Raw genomic sequence first — 23,669 nt, forward strand, 5'->3', positions numbered from 1 at the left:
TTAATAAACCTGATGTGCTTTCCAAAATCATGCTGTACTGAGTACTGGCTCTGGAGGATTAAGTAGATGGACTTAGTCCAGTTACACTGTTCTAACTTCAAAGAAGACTTCCCCCTCCAAAATCTCCTGCAATCTTACCTTCCTAATTAACAGTGAATAGCTTGTCCAGTGACATATGTAATTTTAAAACAACAATAAGTAACATACAAATATTTAAACTCTGCTTAAGGGAAAAAAACCACAAAATCTTAGAGAAATATACAAGACAATCATTTTTAAAGCCAATCTATGTTAAACAATAAATAGTTTGTGTAAGGATGAAATGTATTAATTTTGATACAATATCCCTTCTAGGGTAGGCTTACTAAATCAAGAGAAACTATAAAAGAAACGTGTGTGAAGCCTCATGTTCATTTTTTAGGTCTGGAAAAAGAGAAAAAGGACAAAGCATGCAATTCTCAAGAGCAATAGGACTCTTGCATGGAAACATCTTCTTATTAAGTGCCACAGTAGGGGCGGGAATATTTGTGTCTCCCAAGGGAGTACTGAGTTACTGCTTGCTGAACATTCCTCTCGCCTTGAGTATGTGGGTACTTTTGTGCCATACTCAGTATGATCAATGATCTCTGTGTTGTGGAGGTGGGGAACAACTTCCCTAAGTGTGGAGCAAATAATTTTCTCCTCAAAAGAACACTTGGAAACCATGTCGCTTTCATTTCTGTTTGGATCAATTTTTTTGGTTATTTAGTAGGACTGAGTGCACAAAGCTTGCTGGTAGCTCACCATCTAATTCAGCCTTTCCATGCTGGGTGGTCACCTCCACAGCTACCAAAGAAATGCCTAGCTGTGGCCATTTTGTGGACCTTGGGACTTCTGAATACTCAGGGGGTGAAAACAGTGTCCTGGTTTCAAACTTTCAGTTCTTTGATGAAGATGTCTATTCTCTGTTTCATTTCCCTAACCAGGATCGTGCTGTTAGTGACTCAGAAAAAGGGAGAACTTGTCCAGGCTTGAGAACGCTTTGGATGCTGAACTTCCTGATGCCTCGCAAATTGCAGAAGCCATTCTCCAAGGATTCTATCCATACGTGGGATGCACACTCCTGACAAACATAGCAGGTAAATCCATTTCTTAAAACAGTGAGCAGCATGCATAAAACACTATGCAGAAGAAATGAGGATGGCTGAATCTGTTACTCTTGCTTTCTGAAGTGCAGTTTAATCTGTTCCTTACTACATGATCCTCATTAAATTCCCACATAACACTCACAGAGTCTGTGGAGAATTCAGTGTTCTTCAGTTTCTACCCCTGCATAGACTTTTCAATAGGTTTGATAAGACAATAAGAATGACTATACTTCCTGCAAGTTATTACATTTTATTCCAGCATTCTGAGGCATTTTAAGTGTTCCACAAGAAATATGTCTGTATAATCATTTTCAGTAATATTATAAGATGTTTAACTCTGTTGTACTATTTTATTATTACCACAAAATCTACTACCCTAAGCAGTTCTAACCCCACACAGTGCTTTGCCTCTTCTTTATTTTTGACATTGTGCTTTGCATGTCAAGAATATATTCCCTAGAGTAGTAAAATGCTATTTTTAATTTTGATTTCACACTGTCTCCTAAAACTCATGCCTATGTCATTATTTAGTTGTCTAGAAATTTTTTTTTACCTGCATCATTTCACTGTTAAGTATTGATATTGTGTCTGAGACTGGGATAGTGAACAAGATGCTGTGTTAGGAGACTCTTGTATCTCTCTACCAGTATGCCCCACACTAATAATACGGTTCCAACTAAATTATCAAAAAAGTAGTTTGGAAACAATGTTACAGCATGTTTGAATAAATAAAACATGGAGTAGAAAACAACTTATTTAATATACTCAAAATCTCTATAATAATATAACTCATTGAGGATGATTAATTACTATATTAATATTGGGAATCATTGAAGCTAGAACTTGACTACATGTGCAGAGCTGCAGTATGACCCTCCAAAGAACAAAGGATACCCCTAGGCAAGCCGTGTGAAGAAGCTGTTTCAGCCCAGAGAACACCTAGCCCCAAGACAATCTGAACAGTGCATTGCAAGAACAATGGTGTGCCATATGACATTACGTTGCCAAAATGTATAAATAAATGGTGATATAGTGAAGAGGCAGTTTCTTTCCTCCTGCTAGGAGAGCAAGGGCTCCACCTAACCTCAACTTTACCTCTTGTTTATTTTGTCATTCTCTCGAAATTCTTCACCTCAAGAACTTCAAAAACCATGTTGGTTATGGCATATAACCAAACAAAATATTTGGAAACCTTGTACTGAAAATCAAACTTACTTTACTTTACTCACATAAATTTTATGCTTGAAATTTCTGTAGAATTTTATTAACACTTCAAATGATTATTACTTGAAAGATGGGCAGGTTAATGAGACACTTTGTTTATTATTTCATACTATGAAAAGTGTAGAATTGGTTTGATTTTTTATTGAAAGAAAGAAAACAAAAGAAAAAGCAAATAGAAATAAGGACAAAAAGTAGAATATAGAATTGAAAAAAAATTAGCATCATAAAATCACTAGTTGATACATTACTTATTGTAACCTTAACAATAGTTGTTAAAGATACAAATCAATGCATAAACAGTGGCTGCACACTCAAACATTGAAAGTACAAAACCTTCTGTTCGACCATCTAACAGAAATTTAGTAATATGATCATATATCTTACACACTGTACATACTATTATATAACTTTAGAGCACTTTCCTTAACTTTCACTTTTGCCATATCTATTATACATTATGAATACCATTATTCTGTCAGTTTTTACTATTTTTATACTAGAAAGTCAATGCAATATTTACTAGCATGAGTCTTCTTTATTTTGCTAATGAAGATATTCTCAAATTTCCTCCATTTATTTATAAAGGCCTCAAAACCATCCTTTTATAGCTGAATAGTACTCCATTCTATAGAAATACCACATCTTTTTCATCCACACTGTGATTAATGGGCATTGTGGTTGTTTCCAAGATTAAGCTTTCACAAACTGTGCTTCTATGAACATGGGTACACATATATCACTGTGACATGACTTTTTCAAATTTTCTGGGAAAATACCCAGGATGGGAAAACAGCTGGATTCAATGGAAGTGCCAATCTTAGTCTTCTGAGAAAACTCCATACTGATTTCCACAGTGGTTGTATCAGTCTGCACTCCCACCAATGGTGGAAAAGTGTTCTTTTTCTTGTCATCCTCACCAACATTTGTTATCTGTTTTTTTTTTTTTCTTGATGGCAGCCATTCTTTCATGGGTGAGATGAAATCTCAATGCTGTATTATTTTGCATTTCTCAAATGAACAGTGATGGTGAACATTTCTTCATATATTTATTTGCCATTTGTATAACTTCATCTGAGAACTGTATGTTCATCTCCAACCCCTATTTTTGGAGTGGGTCTTTGAATTTGGGGGACTTGGATGTTTTTCAGTTCTTTAAATGTTTTGCGTATAAGTGCTTTGTCTGAGGGATTGCTGACTAAAATTCTTTCCTATTCTGTAGGTTTTCTTTTCATGTTGTTGATGATTTCTTTTGAAGCACAAATCTTTTTAGTAATATGATATCTCAGTTGTTGATTCTTTGAAGTATTTCCCATGCAGTTTGCATTTTATTCATGAATTCTCTCCCTACCTCTGTGTCACCAAAATTTTTACCTACCTTTTCCTCCAGTACATTTAGTTTTTATGTTTTAATATTTAGATCCTTGATCCATTTTGACTTTAGTTTAGTGTATGGTGATAGGCATGGGTCTATTTTCAGTGTATGGCATGTAGAAAGCCAATTTTTTCAACACCATTCATTAAAGAGGCTATCCTTCTCCCAATGAACATGTTTTGCCCCTTTGTCAAATATAAGGCAGCTGAGTGTCTTTGTAGTAGTGTTTGTATTTGATCCTCAGGTCTATTTATTTGCCATTACCATGCTGGTTTTATGATTGTGGCTTTGTAGTATATTTTCAAGTCAGGAACTGAGATGTCTCCTACCTTGCCTGTGTTGCCAGTATTGCCTTTGCTATTCTAGGATTCTTCTGTTCCCAGGAGAATTTTAGGAATATTTTCTCTGCATCTGTAAGGTATGTTAATGATATTTTGATTGGGATTGCTTTGAATCTGTATAACAGTTTTGGAGTATGGCCATTTTCACAATGTTGGTTCTATCTACCCAAGAACAGAATATATATACTTCCATTTTAAAATATCCTCTTCAATCTCCTTTTTTAGAGTAGTATAATTCTCAGCATATATGTCTTTTACATTCTTGATTAGGTTGATTCCTAGGTATTTCAATTCTTTAGAAGCTATTGTGAAAGGTTATATTTCCATAAATTCTCAATGAGTTTTTTGTTTGTGTACAGGAATGCTATTGATTTTTTAGTGTTGACTTTGTATCCAACTTTGCTACTGAATTTGTTTATTACCTCTAGCAGTCTTTTAATGGAGCTTTTGGGGTCTTCTATGTAGAGTATCATGTCATGTGCAAATAACAATAATTTAGTTTCTTCTTTTTCTATCTTTATTCCTTTTATTTTTCCCTCTGTCTGATTGTTCTGGCTAATATTTCCAGAACTATATTGAATGGAGTAGTGATAGTGGACATCCTTGTCTTGTTCCTGATTTTAGAGTGAAGGTATTCAGTTTTTGTCCAGTTTTGTCCAGTATAATGTTGACTGTTGGTTTGCCATAAATGGCCTTTATAAGATTAAGGTACATACTGTGTATTGTGAGGTTCTGAAGGATTTTTATCATGGAAAGGTGCTAGACTTTATCAAAAGCTTATTCTGCATCTATTGAGGTGATCATGTGATTTTTATTTTTGGCTCTCTTGATGTGGTTTATTACATTTATTGATTTGCATATGTTGAAACCTCCCTGTACTCCTGGAATAATTCCCACTTGGTCATGGTATATAATCTGGACATTTTGCTGCATTCTATTTGGCAATATTTTATTGAGAATATTAGCATCAATGTTCATTAAGGGGATTGACCTATAGTTCTCCTTTTTGGCTGAGTCTTTCTCTGGATGGTCTCAGAGTGATACTTGCCTCCAAGAATGATTCAGGGAGGATTGCTTCTCTTTCAATTTCATTGAGGAGTTTAAGGAGTATTGGCATTAAATCCTCTCTAAATTTCTTATACAATTCTGCTGTGAATCCATCAGGACCTCAGCTTTTTTTGTTGGTAAGTTTTGAATCACATTTTTTATTTCAGTAGCTAATATTGAGTTATTCAAAACTGTTATGTCTTCTTGATTGAACTTTGGTAGTTAACATGTTCCTAGAAATCTATTTCCTCTGTGTTTTCCACCCTATGTGAGGAGACATTTTCAAAGTAGGTATTCAATGATTTACTGAATTTCCAGGAAATCTTTAGTAATATCCTTCTTTTCAGGCTTTATTGTATGGATTTGAGTTTTTTTTCTTTTTCTTGATAAGATTGGCCATAAGTTTATCAATTTTATTTATTCTCTCAAAAGAATAGCTCCTTTATTCATTAATTCTTGGTATTGTTTTTTTTAATTTCAATTGCATTAATTTATGCTCTATCTTTACAATTTCCTCTCTTCTATGAGATTTAAGTTTGACTCACTCTTCCTTTTCTAGAAGCTGGAGATGTAACATTAGGTTATTTATTTGTGGTCATTCCATTTTCTTATGTGACTATTTATTGCTATATAGTTCCCTCTTAGTACTGCTTTCATTGCATCCCATAGGTTACAGTATGTTGTATCTGCATTTTCATTGTATTTTAGGTATGGTTTTATTTCTTCTTTAATTTCATCTGTAACTCATTGGTTGTTCAAAATTTTTTTAATTTAATTTCCAAGTATTATGCAGGTTTTGCACATTTTTTGTCACTGATTTCCAATTTTAGTGTGCTATGATCAGATAGGATGCATGGAATAATTTTTGCTCCTTTGTATTTAGTTAAAAATGCTTTCTGGGTTAATGTAGGGTATATTTCAGAGAATGTCCCATTGCAGATGAGAAGAATGTGTATTGTGATGTGATAGGGTAGGACACTGTAAACATCCACTAAGTCCATTCAGTTACAGTTATGATTCAGTTCTGTTATTTCTTTGCTGACTTTTTGTCTAGTTGATCTAACTTTTATGACAGTGGGGTGTTATGTTCTCCTATTACAATTGTGTTCTTATGTATTTGGTTTTTCACGTCCATTAGTATTTTTCTTATATAGTTCGGTGCTCCTGTATTTGGTGCATATATGTTTAAATTGTTAGTTCTTTCTCTTGTAGTTTTCCACTTACAAGTATGTAGTGGCCTTCTTTATGTCTTTAATCCTTTTATGTTTGAAGTTCACTTTGTCTGCAAACAGAATAGCTACCCCTACTTTTTACTGCATTCCTGCTGCATGGAATACTGTTTTCTATCCTTTGACTTTTAATCTATCAGTTTTGTTTTTTGAGTTAGGTGTGTTTCTTTTATACAGCATATTGTGGGATCCTGTTTCTTGATCCATTCTGTCAATTTGTTTCGTATGATAGGTGAATTGAACTCATTTACATTTATGGATACACTGATAAGTACTGAACATGTTGTGTTCCTTTTGTTGGTTTTCTGTTTTTCTCCCTTGTTTAATTTCTTGTCCAGCGTGGTGGTTTCTTTCTGTTGTTGTTCTGCAGATTGTGCTCATTTTTATCTCTATCTAGCATGTTTTTCAGTATTCTTTGTAGGATTGGTTTGGTGGACATGAATTTCTTCTGTTGTTTGTTGTAATTGAAGTATCTTTTTATCCATTAATTTGAAAGACAATTTTTCTGGACACTTCAGTCTGGGATGAAAGTTATTTTCTTTTAGGGCTTGAAATACTTCACTCCAAGCTCCTCTTAACTTCAAGATTTCTGCTGAAAAGTCTGCCATGATTCTAATAGGCTTTCCTTAATAGATGAGTTATGTCTTTTCTCTAACAGCTTTTCGTGTTCTGTTTTTATGTGATATATCTGGAATCTTAATTATTATATGTCTGACTGTAAATTTATATTGGATGTGACTTTCTAGCATCCTGTATGCCTCACTTATATCAGATTTCCCCCCATGTTTGGGAAATTTTCTGCTATTGCTTCTACAAATAATTTAGTTATGTCATTTGCATTGACTCCTCCATCTTCAGTGGATGCCTATAATTCTTATTTTTTTCTCCTGGCATCATCTTGAAGCTACTTGATTGTCATTTCATGCTGCTTTGTTGTTTTTATGAGTTCTACCCTTTCATGATTACTATCTGTGATCCTATCCCTAAGGTATGAAATTCTATGCTCAGCTTCATTTAAATGGTTTTGCCAGTTGTCAAGAGAATTTTTTGTTTCTTGGATATTTCTTTGTTTCTTTCGTGGATTCTGCTTGTTACTACATTGTTACTTCAAAGTTTCAATCAATTACCCATGCTCCTTAATTTTTTTATCCATTTCTTCTTTAGCTATGGGTAATCTTACTCATTCATAAAGGTTCTTATTTCTGCCTTTACTCAACCCATTCATGAAGGTTCTTATTTCTGCCTTTATGTAAAATGTTATTTCTAATTTGGTTTCCTCTATAGCCTCATGGGTTTGTTTCTTTACTTCATTGCCTTCATTTAAGACCTTTCTGGTGTATGACTTTCAAAGTCCTCTATTTCAGTGTCGCCTGTACTTGCTTCTCATGGACTAGATGTTTGAGATTGCATTTTGCCTTTTCATTTTGCCATTTTTCACCTTTTGGATAAATATTTGTTCTTTCAATCCCAGCAGTCTCATCTGTCCATAGTGCGAATTTTAGGGTCCTACTGTGTGGTTGATGTTTGTTCAGTTGCTGGGTAACACAATTCAGAGGAGAGCCAGTCACCTAAATTCCTCCTACAGGTCCTGTTCAGTGAGTCCCATATTCTTTCTGGGCTAACTAGACTAGAAGTATTGATGTAAGTCCTGCTTTTGCTATGTTTTCAGGTTGTTGGAGGTCAACAGATCTCCCTGTCTATAGTGTTGGTATCAGATTAGGCCCTACTTTGTCACTGGGGGGTCTCATAAGAGCTTTTAATTTTCTCCAAGTTGGAGGAGGCCTTATTGGCACAAACCGCAACTTGTCAGATATTCTCTGTGTGGAGAAATAGATTGCTCACTCTCTTGCTAGGTTCTCCAAGGTCTTTACAGTTGGATGAAGTTTCACTTCTGCACCTATTTATCCACCTTAAGCCTCTATTTTAGGGGCAAACACCACAATGACTGGAGCTGCTGAAGTCTTATGTTTGGGTGAGAGGTCCCTGAGCCTCTCACCATGCCAGTACAGTAATGTGCTGTAGTCCAAGTTTGAGGGAGAAAGGGATGGATCCAGAGATCAACCTCAGTACTAGCTCCAGGAGGCAGGTGGGTTCCCAAAGAGCAGGCATAGGGTCATGGTCAGGAGCATCCCATGGCTGCAGGCCAAGGGGCCCTGGTTTGATTTTTAAAGATTTCAATGTTTCAATTTCTTCAAGGAATATTTAAATTGATATATTGTAGTGCTAATAACAAATTTAAATTTTTAAATTTTTTATATTAAGACAAACAGCACAGAAAAGAAAAATAAAAACAAGATACAAACAAACAAAAACTACAAGAACAACAAAAAACCCAAAAGAATAACAATATACACTTTCAAAGCAAGATTATAGGAAATCAACAATGGTTGTAATATCGCATACTTTATCTTCAAAAGAGTTGCTTAGATTACCAGATACATACATGCAAATTAATATAATCATATGAGTATTAGTTGTGCTTTTCCAAAAACTAAGAATTAGTAGTATAATCATTTTATTATATATAAACAAATTATATCTTTCCCTTTTCTTTTCCTTTCCCTATTCTTCTTTTCCCTATCCTTGTTATTTTTCTCTATGAGCTATTTCTCACCCTTTAATAACTACTATTGTAGATTTTGGATCTTAAGTACTTTTAAAATTTTTCACACTAGGGAGACAATATGGTATTTACACATATGAGTCTGACTTATTTCTCTTATAAGAATGGTCTCAAGTCTCATCCATTTACCCAGAAAAATCTTGATAATATAATTCTTTAGAGTTCACCAGCTCTCCATTATACAAAATTACCATAACATTTTTTATCCATTCCTCTGTTGATGGGCATTTGGGTTGTTTCCATGATTTGGCTATTACAAATTATGCTGCTAATTTTAAACCAATATGAATTTTCCAGTACAGACAGCTTTTGTTTAACTACAAAATAAATTTTTAGCATTGTCATTAGCAGTTAGTTTGGGCAATTGCTTTAGGTGTCAAAAAGAGATATACTGGATGTGTCTAAATACTGAGTGCAATAATTGGAAGTTAAATATTTGGCAAAGATCCAATGCTAAAGTCTTGCTCCCTAATTGCATTAGTCAACATTCCCATTACTGGGATAAAATATCAGAGACTCACAGTATAGAACAGGAGATATTTAATCTGACTCATTGCTTCAAAATAAAACCTTTGCTTTTTCAGTCCATGGACTTCTGGGTCCAATGCAGGAATATTGAGGCAGAAGAGTAAGGAGAAACAAAGCTGTTCAGTTTATGGCAGCTGGGAACTAGGTCATGGAAGCAGCACCTGAGAGGAAGGGCTCAGGTAACACAGGTATACCCAAGATCATGCCTCCATGATTCGTCCAAACAAGCACAAAGTATTCTTTTCAAATCCCTAGACACAACCTAAGTCAAGTTGCCAATGAAACTTAACCATTACACCATATAATGGCACAATTGGTTGGGGATGGTAATTTAACATGGTGTGGTTTGTTGGGAAAAGTATTCGGCTGCTGAGGGCATGCTCTCAATAGTGCTTAGGATCTTTATCTTTTGCTTTTCCCTCTTTATTCTTCAGTGTCATGAGGTGAATGGAGATTGTCCAATGTGCACCTCCAATGTCATACCATGCCAGCTCCTGGACCCAGGCAATAGGGTGAAAATGCCACGAGTTAAATTTCCAAAACTGAGTAAAATAAAACCTTTCCTTTTGATAAGATGCTTATGCCATATGTTTGTTGCTATAATGCAAAATTATTAACAGATGTTTACAGGTCTCTACTGAGACTGCAACAGTTGGCAATATCTTTTCCTGTTCACTACATTGTCTATTTTCTTTTACCATTATTTTTTCTGTCATGCAGTATTGTAATCCCAAATACTGTGTACAGGCATCCAAGTATCATAACCCTCTTTCTAGTTTTCCTCTCAATCCTCTCAAAAAGCTATATTTGTAATCCCATTGAGATGTTATTGGAATCCCAGCAAGTTAATTCCAAATTACTACCACCAGTGCAACCTATGGTGAGAAAAAAGACACCAGGACATACTCCAGGTTAAGGGCAGCCAGGGGTCCTAAGCCCAATCCTCATGAGGTCATGTGAACAAAGGCCTTGATCCTATGCCTCTCCCAGAATTTATTATCTTGTCAAGAACAGGGTGACACAGGGATGAGTGGCAATAAAGATGGCCAAAATTACATGAGTAACTTGAGCTGGCTAGCCAGGTCCAAGAATACCATCTCTATAAATTGCAGAGATAAAGATATATAGAAGGATCAATTTACATAATCCAATTAAGGTAGCAATGTAATTCTTTTGGGAGACTGTCCCTTTGGTTTTGATATGCAAACTCTTGTGCCCTGGGGAGTCTTAGCCTCTTTATCTTGAGACTGATACCCAGTTGACATTTCTGGAGCTATTTGCTCTAACGTCTCCCATGCTCATATTCTGTATGTATTCTGCATGGAGAACACTATGCTAGGAAACAGGACTGTCGGTTGGCTTTAGAAATTACATAGCAGCACCTCAGCTGGCCTTATTTGCAATGCTTAGAGCCAATTGAAGAGAGGAGATACCCTAGCCAGCTTTTTACATATATCAGTATAAGGAAATGAGTCTACAAATAATCAAAGTCATGGTAATTGTTTTGCATTCAGAGGGAGTCACTGGAGTTGTTTGCCACAGTGCAAAATGTTTTCCAGTTCAAGTTCTTTCAAAAACGCATTTAGATATTTTCCATATCATTCAATTTATTTTGACTGTCTTCTCAGTGGTCATTTCATTACCAGGAGTTCTGATGCTCTTTTAGAAAATCTGTGGAAGTTTTTTTTGTTTGTTTGTTTGTTTGTTTGATAATATTTTAAGAAAAGAATATTTCAGGATTATTTAAAAAGTCCCCTTTATTTATCTTCATATTTTATAAAGTGGAAACTTTGTCACTGATGCAAAAACCTTCATTTTTTTTATTGTTTCACCTATATTTACTGGTTATATTTATTTGTTTTGTTGAACAAATTGTAAAACAAAAAATCACAGCTAAATAATGAATTAATAAATTGTATAGCACTATCTTTAGTTATTAAATTTAAAATACATGGCATTAATATTTCTCAAATTGATATTAGCTAAAACTTCATTAAATGAACTAAGAGACACTAATAATATAGTGTAACTGATGTGCAATTTTTCCTTTTTCCCTTACATCGTTTCCCCGTTCCACCATCCAACTTCATTTTTCCTTTTGAAAAATTTTTCCCACTTCACAATATATTGTGCATTTTAGTTTCTGACAGCAGGGAGAAAATACAATGCTTACACATGTGAATATCATTTATTTCAAATTTTTTTTTTTGTTCCAGGGACTGTACTCATAACCTCATGCTTACCAGGAAAGCAGTTAAATCGCAGAGCTGAACCCCTGGTCCATATTTCAGTCTTGAGTACAGTATCAGATTGAATCCATTTACCTCAAAACATACAAAGTTTATCTTCATTAATATCTGAGTAGTACTTGAAAGGGTTTTGGCCCAGACCTGACACTGTAGCTGGAAAAAGCCTCAGCTGGAACCAGGGAGCTCCTATCTCCTCGCCCCTAAAGATTTACCTGTAACTCTATCTCCCACCACCCTTAGGAATCTACCCCTGGCACCAAACATGTGCCAATGAAATACCTGTGCATCTCTAATGGCCCTAGGGCACTACCCTAAGCTTAGGCTATCTCTGTGTTCTCAGAATAAAGGCCTCTTTTGTTTTATACTTCATATCTTTTGGAAATAATCCTATCATTTGGTGCCATGACTCAATTGGTAGGCAATTGACTCCTGGGACACATTCGTTTGAGTTCCCAGTTGAGTCCCCCCAGCCGATTCATGAACAGGATAACATCCTGGATTAATTCTGCACTTTTTCTTCTCCCAAGATGCGTTTGACTTGTCACCAGCCACCTGCGCTCACCACCGACCAGATTGATTTCAGGTGAGCACTCTCTGGGGAACTCTTGGCGCTGGGCTCTGCCCCAGTCGACTGTTCTCCCCGTTTGCGTGGGTCTATGGCACTTTCACATCTTTAGGACAGTCCTGGGCAGGGTTTTTTTCTGGGAAAACCTGTGTCCACACTCTAAAATCTCTAACATTCTTTGAGTTCTGATAGCCCAAAGCAGAGATTTTTGGACCGCCCACACTGAACCAGTGACGGCTTGTTCTCTGGACCATGGCATTTTTCTTGCCTGAATCAGTCATGGGAAACGTATTTTCTAACTCCCAAAAAATGCCTTTACAATGCTTAATTTCCAATTTATGTACTCAAAAAATTAAAAGTACCATAAAGGCTAAACTATTAACTTTTTACTGCCAGGAGGTCTGGCCAACCTACCCACTTATCAGCAAGCTTTGGCCCACGGAAGGAACATTTGATGCCTCCATTCTTCAAACCCTGTATGATTTTTGCCGAACCAGTGACAGGGTAATAGAACTTCCATACATCAAGGCATTCATTGTTCTGAGAACACACCCTTCTCTCATTAAGTTCTGTAACCCCACACAAATACTCTTAGCAGCTCTGACACAACCCAACTTGTTTCATCGTGCCCCCCAGGACATGCTTGAGGATATCCCTCCAATTTTTTCTTGGCTGCCACCTGCCTACCCCCAAACTGGTTCCTCGTCCTTATTTCACACCGGACCGCCCTCCCCTCCCCCCATCCCTGTTCCCTCTGCGCCGAAGTTACTTCTCACTGTGTGATCATCTCCCTCTCCGCCTCCTGCGATGCATGCCTCTTCCAGCAGCTCTGCTCTGCCCTCTGAAGCATTTTTGCTGCCCGCCCACCACACTTGATCACATTCGTTGTGCCCATCCGGCAAGCAGCATGATTTTTCCAGCTTGCACCAGGAACAGTCACCATGTGGTGGCCCTCCACCATGTGACAGGGCACCGCCATGTTCAAATGGGTCCCGCGGTCCATGGGCACTGTCATGTTCAGACGGGTCCCACAGTCAATGGGTGCCACCATGTTAGGACGGGTCTCACGGTCACTGAGCACCCCCTTGTGGCTCCTCTTGTGAACAGCAACAGCCACCCTGTTGTGGTCCATATGATGGTTGCTGGCAGCAATTCTCTCGCTGCAAGGCACACAGTGAGATGCCATCTGCCTGTGTTTCCTCATCCCAGGGTGATCAGTAGCCACTCTGTAACTGCTCTGCAGATAACTGCTCACACACGTCTACCAGATGGATAGGTGCCCAATGGCCCTCTACTCCACATTCTTCTCCTCAGGCTCTGCTACTGCTTTGAGAACAAGCTGGCCCCAAGGGGCTGGTCAATATACATGTACCTTTCTCCCTTTCTGATCTATCCCAGATTACCCATAAATTAGGTAGCTTCTCTCTTGAACCACAGAATTATATCAGGCAATTTGAATTTATTACTAATTGTTATGGTTTACATTTTAAGGATGTTTATGTGATTTTAAATACCAACCTTAGCTCACAAAAGCAAAATCAGCTGTGGCAAGCAGCTCGAGAAGAAGCTGACCACAGGCATAGGGCAAACACCACTGAAAACGACCCTGGGCCTGTGGCTGTGCCAGACCAAGATCCGACCTGGAACTATCAGAATGGATAAGGTTCAACAAAATTACATAAGATGATTGAATGTCTGATTGTGGGCTGTAATAAGATTGCTCACAAGCATACTAACTACAACAAGCTTTTAGAACAGGTCCAGGAGGCTAATGAGAACCTGGCTGTGTTCTTAAATTGGCTTTGGGAAACCTTAATTAAGTATACTAATGTGAACCCAGACTGTGCTGAAGGGATGATTATTGTTAACTCTTATTTGATTTTGCAGTCTGCTACTGATATTCATGCAAAATTACAAAAGATTGAACATGGCCCTCAAACTCTGCAAGGGGATCTACTTAAATTAGCCTTCCATATATTCAACAATAGAGATAAGATTCAGAAAGAGGAGAAGCAAGCTCAAAAATTAAAGTTTGCTAAATATCAGTCTGACCTCTTAGCAGTGGCACTCGGAGCTCCCAAGACAAAAAATCCACAACAAGGTGTGGCTGCCCAAGTCCCACCTGGACCATGCTTCAAATGCAGCAAACAAGGACACTGGGCAAAAGATTGCCCTAACCCTGGTATTCCTCTAGGGCACTGCCCATACTGCAAGCTTAAAGGGCATTGGAAGAGTGACTGTCCTAGCTGCCAGTGAGCAGGTAAGCCATCCTCTAATCCCTCGCCCTCACAGGAGACTTCGTCAATGCCTAATTCATCGCTGACTGACCTGCTCGGACTTGCTGCGGAAGATTGATGGGGCTTGGGGCTCACAGCCCTCACTCCGGTAAACTTATCAGAGCCCCAAGTCTCACTGGAGGTCTCAGGTAAGATACTATCTCTGCTTTTGAATACAGAGGCAACTTATAGTGTACTTCCTGAATTTTCACGACCTTGTAGGAAGTCCTTGATTTCTGTTGTGGTAGGTGATGGCCAGCCGAATCAACCTTTGTAAAGTAGGCCTGTCCCATGTAGATTCCAGACTCTCTTCTTTACTCATAGCTTCCTAGTAATCCCAACATGTTCCACACCTCTTTTAGGCAGAGACCTTCTTCAAAAGCTTAATTTTTCCTTCACTTTCTCTTTCCCCACAGCCCTAATCCTCCAAACAGCCTCACAATGCATCACAAAGTCATTCCCCCCCCTCTTCCTCCTTCTCTGGTTGACCCCATGGTTTGGGACACATCCAATCCCACTCTGGCTACACATGCCATGCCTGTTTTAATCTGTCTCTGGGATCCCTCAATTTTTCCCTGCGTTCCCCAATACCCCATAGCTCCCCAACATTTAAGGGGACTTAAACCCGTAATTAAGCAGCTTTTAGACAACGGTTTTCTTAAACCTCCCCATTAACCCCACAATACTCCCATTCTCCCAGTACTCAAGCCTGATGGGTCCTATCACCTGGTACAGGACCTTAGTGCTGTTACCCCAACTCACCCAGTGGTGCCAAATCCTTATACCATGCTCTCTCATATCCCTCCCTCCACCACTCATTTTACAGTTATAGATCTTAAAGATGCCTTTTTCACTATCCTCCTACTCTCTGATTGCCAGAACCTCTTTGCGTTTACATGGACTGACCCAGACACTCTCAGGTCTCAACAACTTACTTGGACAGTGCTCTCCCAAGGGTTCAGAGACAGTCCCCACTTCTTTAGTCAGGCTCTCACTACCGACCTCACAGAACTTGATCTCAAACCTAGTGTTCTTCTTCAATACAAAGATGACCTTCTATTATGTTCTCCACCCCATATGTTAGCCATACACCACTCAGCCAGTCTTCTTAATTTCCTTGCTAGTCGTGGATACAGGGTCTCTCCTGCTAAAGCCCAGATAGCCTCCCCAAAAGTCAAATACCTAGGTCTCACTCTCACCCCCACCACTCGCTCCATCACCTCAGATATTAAGGCAATTCTTCATGATCTCCAGGTGCCCACAACTAAACAGCAGGTTACATCTTTCCTAGGGTTAGCTAATTTCTTTCATCTCTGGATTCCTAACTTTGCAGCCCTAGCTCAACCCCTCTACAAGGCCACTAAGGGCCCCTTATCAGAACACTTGGACCCTACTAGGCCCATACATGCCTCCTTTCAAAAATTAAAAGAGGCTCTCCTAAAAGCTCCAGCTCTTACCCTTCCCAATCTCACCTGACGTTTCATCCTATACACTACTTGTCAGGGCCACAACACTATAGGTGTACTAGGACACAAAAAGGGACCTTCTTTTCAAGCAGTAGCTTACTTGCCAAAACAGTTAAATCACACAGTAAAAGGATGGGTTCCTTGTCTCTGAGCTCTTGCAGGTGCAGCCCTCCTGACACAGGAAGCTAAAAAGTTTACATTAGGGCAATCTAGTACAGTACAATCACCTCATCACCTATGTGACCTTATCTCACATAAGATGCTCCCTGCCCTAATGACCCCTTCTTGCCTTCAACAGGTACATTTAGCTCTCTCTCAAGACCCTTGCATCTCTATTGCAACTAATGGTCCTCTTAATATAGCCACCTTACTCCCCACCTCAGAGGGCCATCTTCACGATGACTGTATTGAGTTTTTACAGATGACTCCTATGCCTTTCTCTCACATTAGTAGCACACCTCTCTCTCTTTGGCCTTTGACACATGGTTCATAGATGGCAGTTCAACAAACACAGACAACCAAAAGAAGGCAGGATATGCAAAAGTTAACCAGTCAAAAGTTATAGAGGCAAATCCATTGCCACCTGGCACCTCATCACAAAGGGCAGAACTTATTGCCCTTACAAGGGCTCTTACACTAGCAAAAGACAAAATTATAAATATATACACTGACTCAAAGTATACATTTAGCATTTTACACTCTCATGCTCTATCTGGCAAGAATGGGGTTTTATTACCCCTCAGGGAACCCCCATCATTAATGCTCCCCTTATCCTTAAACTTCTAGAGGCAGCCCAACTTCCAAAGCAGGCAGCAGTTATTCATTGTAGAGGACACCAAAACTCTACAGATCGTATTGCTCAAGGCAATGCCTTTGCAGATTCACAAGCCAAGTTAGCTGCACAAGGGCCCTGCCCTTCTCATCTTCTCCTGTTAGTCCCAAACAGTCTACCTCAGCCTAATTATTCACCAGAGCAGTTATAGCTACTTCATAAACCAGGTAACATACAAAACACTCAGGGATGGACTTTTCAGGGATCAAAACTTTGTTCTCCCACATCAACAGGCCTTAGACATCATCACTGACTTACACAACTGTTTTCATATAGGATCACAGGCCCTATACAAACTCTTAGCCCCAATAGTCACACACCCTTCTCTAAAAGCTATCATTCTTAAGATTACTCACACCTGTGATCTCTGTGCCAGGACCTCTCCTCAGGGATGCATAGCACCCCCTTCCTTTCCTACCCATCAGTTTCGAGGACACACCCCTGGTCAGGACTAGCAGATAGATTTTACACACATGCCCCACCACAAGACCCTCAAATATCTTCTCACCTTTGTTTGTATCTTTTCAGGATGGATAGAAGACTTTCCTACAACCAGGGAAACTGCTGATGTAGTTACCAAAGTCATATTACAAGAAATCTTTCCAAGGTTTGGTCTAGCTCAGAGTATTTAGTGAGATAATGGTCCCGCCTTTATTTCTCAGATCACTCAACAGGTATCCTCAAGCTTACACATCACAAGGCACCTACACATCCCATACCATCCACAATCCTCAGGAAAAGTAGAAAAGGCAAATGGCCTCATAAAGACACACCTTACAAAACTCATTTTAGAACTACACCAACCTTGGCCTCAACTTTTGTCCTTAGCCTTAGCCAAGATCAGGGAACTTCCCTGGGCTCCTACTTTCTTAAGTCCTTTTGAACTTATGTACAGCAGGCCATTCTTACTCCACAATCTTCCTACTCCCCAAAATCTCCCTCCCCTGGCTGACCATGTCCCAGTCCTCTCCTTCCTTTGACACCTGTTGCGACAACATGCTGATCTCTGCCTTCCACAACCCTCTAGAGGACCAAACCAGATCCTCCCATATCCACAGGAGATCTAATTTATCTCAAATGTTCTAAATCCACAGGACTACAACCAAGGTGGAGTGGCCCCTATCTGGTCTACTTGGCTACCCCTACAGCAGTCAAAGTTGCTGGACTCCCATCCTGGTTTCACATCACTCAGGCTAAAAGGTGCCCTCCCAGCCCTAAACCTGATCACTCTGAGTGGTCATCTCATCTTCTGTCACCCACCCATCTTCGTTTCATGAAGGCCTCAAAGCCACAGTTAACAAGCTAAGTCATGTTTTGTTATCCACTTTGGTTCCTAGTTTCTTATGTTCTATTAATGATCATTTTTACAGCAGGACTCTTAACAGTCTTTCCTAGAGACTCCCACATCATGTGTAAGATCATCTTCATAATGTTCTATGTGATAACTGTTGTAATTCTTTCTACCCTCAGCTGTCTGGTTAAATGTGACATCCCTGAAAACCTAAGCCCTTACCTTCCCTATACTGGTACAGCCAATGCCTCCCCTACTCCCCTGATTTTTTCCAGTTCAACTCCTGGACCAGAGACAAGTTTTACACACCTATCCTCTTAACTTTTATATTTTCAGATGGGGGGAGTAATCACCTCTCATAACTTCACTCCTTCTAACCTCACACTTAATTCTCAGAATTCTACCTCACTGTAACAATGATCTTACCTCAATGTCATCCTGATAGAATGACAAGTCTAAATCAAAGGCACCTTTCCCTCTACCTCACCTGGGTCCTAAATACGACAGTGTCATGTATCCTCATAGCATCATGTCTCTTTGTTTTTCCAGTCTAACATACATGCATTCACCAGTGAAGCTGTCCTGGCTAAAACACCTGACATCAGCATCTACCTGGGCATCAACCGTCATCCTGTCGACTTCCCTAGGCTTCAGCACAGCGCCCCCTGCCAGCAGGAAGTAGTTAAAGAGAGAAATCTTCGCCCCTTTTCATAATAATCATAAGACGGGATATGAAAGAGTTTTGGCCCAGACCGGACACTGTAGCCAGAAAAAGCCCCAGCCGGAACCAGGGAGCTCCTATCTCCCCTGGCCCTAGAGATTTACCTGTAATTCTATCTCCCCCCATCCTTAGGAATCTACCCCTGGCGCCAAACGTGTGCCAATGAAATACCTGTGTATCTCTAATGGCCCTAGGGCACTACCCTAAGCTTAGGCTACTTATATACCCCCCATGCCACATGTCCACTGGAGAGCTCGCCGGACTCCAGCGGCCAGGGGGTGTCAGTTATCTCTCTCCGTGTTCTCAGAATAAAGGACTCTTTTGTTTTATACTTCATATCTTTTGGAAATAATCCTATCAGTACTGTTTTGAGTAAAAATATCACATCTTTATCTATTCATTGATGTGTATCTATGCACCCATTTTTATAATATGCATAGCTAAATCTCAGAAGCAAGTACCTTCATATTATCAAAATATAAAACTTCTTTCACCAGATAACCTCCATGAATTAAAATTTTACACTGCTCATCATCCAGCCAATATTTTTTGAAACTTACACCTTCTCCTCAAAGTAACCTGAATAATGTAGTCATAGCATATGGCTTTCCTGTCTATGGTTTTAATTTGTATTTCCTTGCAGAGTAGAGAGGCTGTGCATGTGCTTTTTACCTTCTGGGCTTTTTATGTCACCCTCTATGACCTGCTGACTGTGTTATTCTCTTTCTTATTTCTGTAACACTATAGACTCAGGATTTAATTCTTTTGCAATTATGTACATCTTATATACTGTGTCCGTATCCATTCCTGTTAGGTTACTGTATTTTGCATATTACTTTTTTGTCATTTTTTCTTATAGAAATAGGTACTACTTATATTTCTTAGAGAAATATGCTACTTTCAATCAAAATTTTTATAAATGCTCTATATTATCCATGTCTTATAACCTCTTTAATAAGTGCTTTCTATTGCTTTGCAGATATATCATTTTTAAAGGTTTTATAGTTATGTACTTTAAAATTCAAGTTTTCAAACCATTGAGAATTTATTTTATTGTAAGAAACTAACATTTTCGTCAAATGTAAGTTATCTGTTCTAAACCAAGTGAGTACAGCATTTCAATAGTAATTATATTTTAATAGTCACAGACAAAGACATTCATTAGACATTCATTTCACTCATGTATTCTATACATTTGATACATATGAAACACAAAGTATTGTTTTGAAAATTGAAAATATAAGAATCAAAAAATTATAAAAATACCTCTCATAAACTTTATACCCTAGCAAAAGAGAAATAAAATTTCATAAGTGAAAAAAGAAACAAATGTAAAAAGCAAAAAATATTACCAATCATCTGTTATTTACTAAGTAACATATATATATATATATATATATGTATGTATGTATACATATGTAGTAAATATATAACAAGAAAAAAATTGAAGAAAAGGGGTAAAGAATCTCCAACAGGCAAGAGGTTTTAATGTTTTGCATGGTGACTATATAAAAGTTTATTGAGATACATAAAATCCAAATAGGCATAACCAATATAAATCTACACCAAGACATACCATAATCATATCCAGAAATTCACACAAGAACAGACTATTAAAAACAGGTAGAGAAAAGAAATGTCACATATACAGGAAGATACATCAGGGTCACAGAAAACTTCTCAACACAAACCTGAAAGTCAAGAAGAGCTTGGAGTGAAACATTTCAAGCCTTAAAAGAAAAACAATCTAAACTAGACTGATGTATCCTGCCAAATTGTCTTTCAAAGAGAATGGAGACTTAAGAAACTTCGTTGACACAGAACAAATGAAGACATCAAACCATCTCTGCAAAATGCTATGAAGGATATTTTAGAAAGAGATTGGCAAGACACAAGAAGAGCAATAGAGAAAAGGAACCAAGTGAAACAACTTAACTTGCAAGCAGTTAAGCAGAGGAGAAAGACAGGGCACCAACAACAAGAAAATCATGTCAGAAGGGTAACCCTTAACATAGCAGTTAACTATCAATGTAAATGTTCTCAATTCACCAATTAAAAGAAACAGACTGGCTGAATGGAGCAAGAAGCAAGATCCATCAATATGCTGCATACAAGAGACACATTAAACTCAAAAAGAAATTCATAAGCTGAAAGTCAAACACTGCAAACTATATTCCATGTAACAGGAACCTGGATTAAAGCAGGGGTAGCTATTCAATTTGCAGACAATGTGAACTTAAAGCCAAAGCAGTTCTAAAGAGATCAAGAAGGGGGCTGGGGATTTAGATCAGAGGCATAAGCTCCTGCCTTGCAAGTGTCAGGTCATGAGTTCAAACCCCAGTACCAAAAAAGAAAAAGGGAGAGAGAGAGACAAAGAAGTTCACTTATATACTTGACAATGGAAAATTCTAACAATAATAAATAACAGCCTTTTAATAAGAAATAACAATAAATAGTTGTGTATGCACATAAACCAATATTAACAGACACAAAAACTCACTAACACAATTGTAATGAAAAACTTAGTAAAGAGCTGTCACAAATGAACAGATAAAAAAAGACAGGAAATCAAAGCATTATCAAAAGTAAGCAAATCTTAACACTCACCCATCAGGAGAGGATGCTAATGACCATCATTTTTACAGTATGTTTCATGGTATTTAAAGTTTTTGTAGAGTTAAAAACATATTGCCAATGAGGTTGGAAGCAAACCAGGGCCATACACTTTTGTTTTACCTTATGCCTGTGAATATTGGGGTGACTAAGTGAAAAATATCTATTGGATTTCTGAAATTATGATACACTCTTTCTCTATTTTTCTGGTTTTATGATTATTTTTCACAAGTTTCCCTATTGTTTATGTGTCTTTGGCCTATCACTTACCTCATCATCATCCTCAAAGTCATGATTATAATTATTTATTGTGGACTGTTGAAGGCCAGTGCTCTCAAATTCCCAGAAGTATTTTCTGCTGCATGTGGACGTATTACCTAGTTATATACAAATCATGAAAACCTCACATTAATTTCCTCAAAGTCAAAGTGAAGACTACAGGGTGAGTTGGATATGTTGACATCACTGTAGATTTAGAAGCATACACTGAATCAAAGTTTGAAGACCAAAAAAGAAAATTTGTAAAAATCTGCTAAATAGGAATGGTCCCAAAGGGGAAAGTTATAAACAGAAGGGCATGAAGAGATATTCTGCTGTAAGTAATGTGGCTGAGATATCCCCTAGGAGTTGAGCGTCATATGTCCCACTGGAGAGCTGACCATGGACATAGTTTCTGAGTCACTAGGGAAGAGTCATGCCAGTTCAGTAGCCTAAGAATTATGAGGAAGTTGAAGGGGTTTCACTTGGTCAACCTGAGATAAAAGTGGTTGTCAAACAGTGAAGTTATTGAAAATAATGTTCCTTGGTTTAGAAGTCTTTTTAAAAAGTAATCACTAGGGCCTTTGTGGAGAAATGGTTTTTACAAAGAAGCATTACAGCCTGAGCATAAGAGATTTCTGACCATCGTACTTTTACAAAAGATACTGAAGTGGAGAATAGTACTATAATTCAGACTATCCTACCCTAAATGTATTTTTCTTTACTTAGTTTATGTAGAGACAAAACCACTTTGCAATGTACAGCAAAATATTTCATTATCCAGAACGTAGAATCGAATTGTTGTGAATTATTAAGAACAATGCATAATAGCAAAGCTCAAAGTATCAGCAAGATGTTTGTGTGATGCTTAACAAGAATTACAGACAGGAGAAAAAAGACTAAGTTTGGGATCTTTGGAGCTCTGTTTGTTTCCTGACAGATATATTTGATGAGGCAAATGGTACCAGTGACCTTTAGTTCCTTGTATCTCTCCCCTACATATAACATCAGGTAAGTCCTTTGGAAACTAAGAAGTAATCTGGTCAAGAGACTTTGAGAAACTCAGTATACATCAATCATCTATTTATCTGATAGCTTTTAAACATGAGCATTTCTGAGTACCAGGCTGGAAGGAAGTGCTGATAACTGTAGAGTACAGATTGCTCAATGAAGGTGTCATGCATGATGCATGTCTTTCTCAATCACAAAATTCCCAAAGACTATGCATCGAGTTCTTCTACATTATGGTAATAGATTTTTTTACCTCCACTGCTTTGGAGGGTTCTTGCATATTTTCCAGGTGTTTTTTTAAAACTATGTAAACCCCACACAGGTTACTGTGATATGATTTACATGATGAAATATTTTTACAGTGGGTGGAGAGAATAACAATTCATTTTTCTGAAAGGTGGGACAGTACTTGAAAGATTTATGGCTGTAATTCCAAGTGACTACCAGCTATTGTTGGGTATTAGCACCAAAGGCAACACTAGAGAAAGAATTTGCAAAATCTGAAACACAAATGGTAACATCTCACAGCACTGCATCAATTCTTCAGTCAAGAGAACAAGTCTAGTTTCAGTGAAGTGATGGAAGATCACCACATTATTTAAGGCCCTGTGATGCAGTCATCCTCTCTGAGGCATCCAGCCTCTTCATGGACTACACCTGACTGCTAAATGATGATGGCCTGTGTGAACAATGTCTTTAAACAACTATGCCAGTTCATGCTCTTTGATATTAATCACCCTAAAAGGGCAGACAGTTTCATCATCACCTGGTTTACTCCAGAGCACATCATTGCCTTCACAGTCCAAACTCATGTGGGATATTGTGCACCTATGATGTGAGGACATGAACAAATAGCATGCCATTTGTAATAGAAGTTTGGTCTTCTTCACATGTGA

General features: G+C 38.1%; 1 pseudogene; it reads left to right on the forward strand.

The window, feature by feature from the left end:
• Positions 1 to 449: 449 nt before the first annotated feature.
• LOC100720583 (solute carrier family 7 member 12-like) overlaps positions 450 to 23,669 on the forward strand; it is a 34,825-nt pseudogene continuing 11,605 nt past the window's right edge.

This window comes from Cavia porcellus, unplaced genomic scaffold (assembly GCF_034190915.1).
Source record: "Cavia porcellus strain 051 isolate PalLab524CR breed Dunkin Hartley unplaced genomic scaffold, mCavPor4.1 scaffold_10, whole genome shotgun sequence".
Taxonomy (NCBI): domain Eukaryota; kingdom Metazoa; phylum Chordata; class Mammalia; order Rodentia; family Caviidae; genus Cavia; species Cavia porcellus.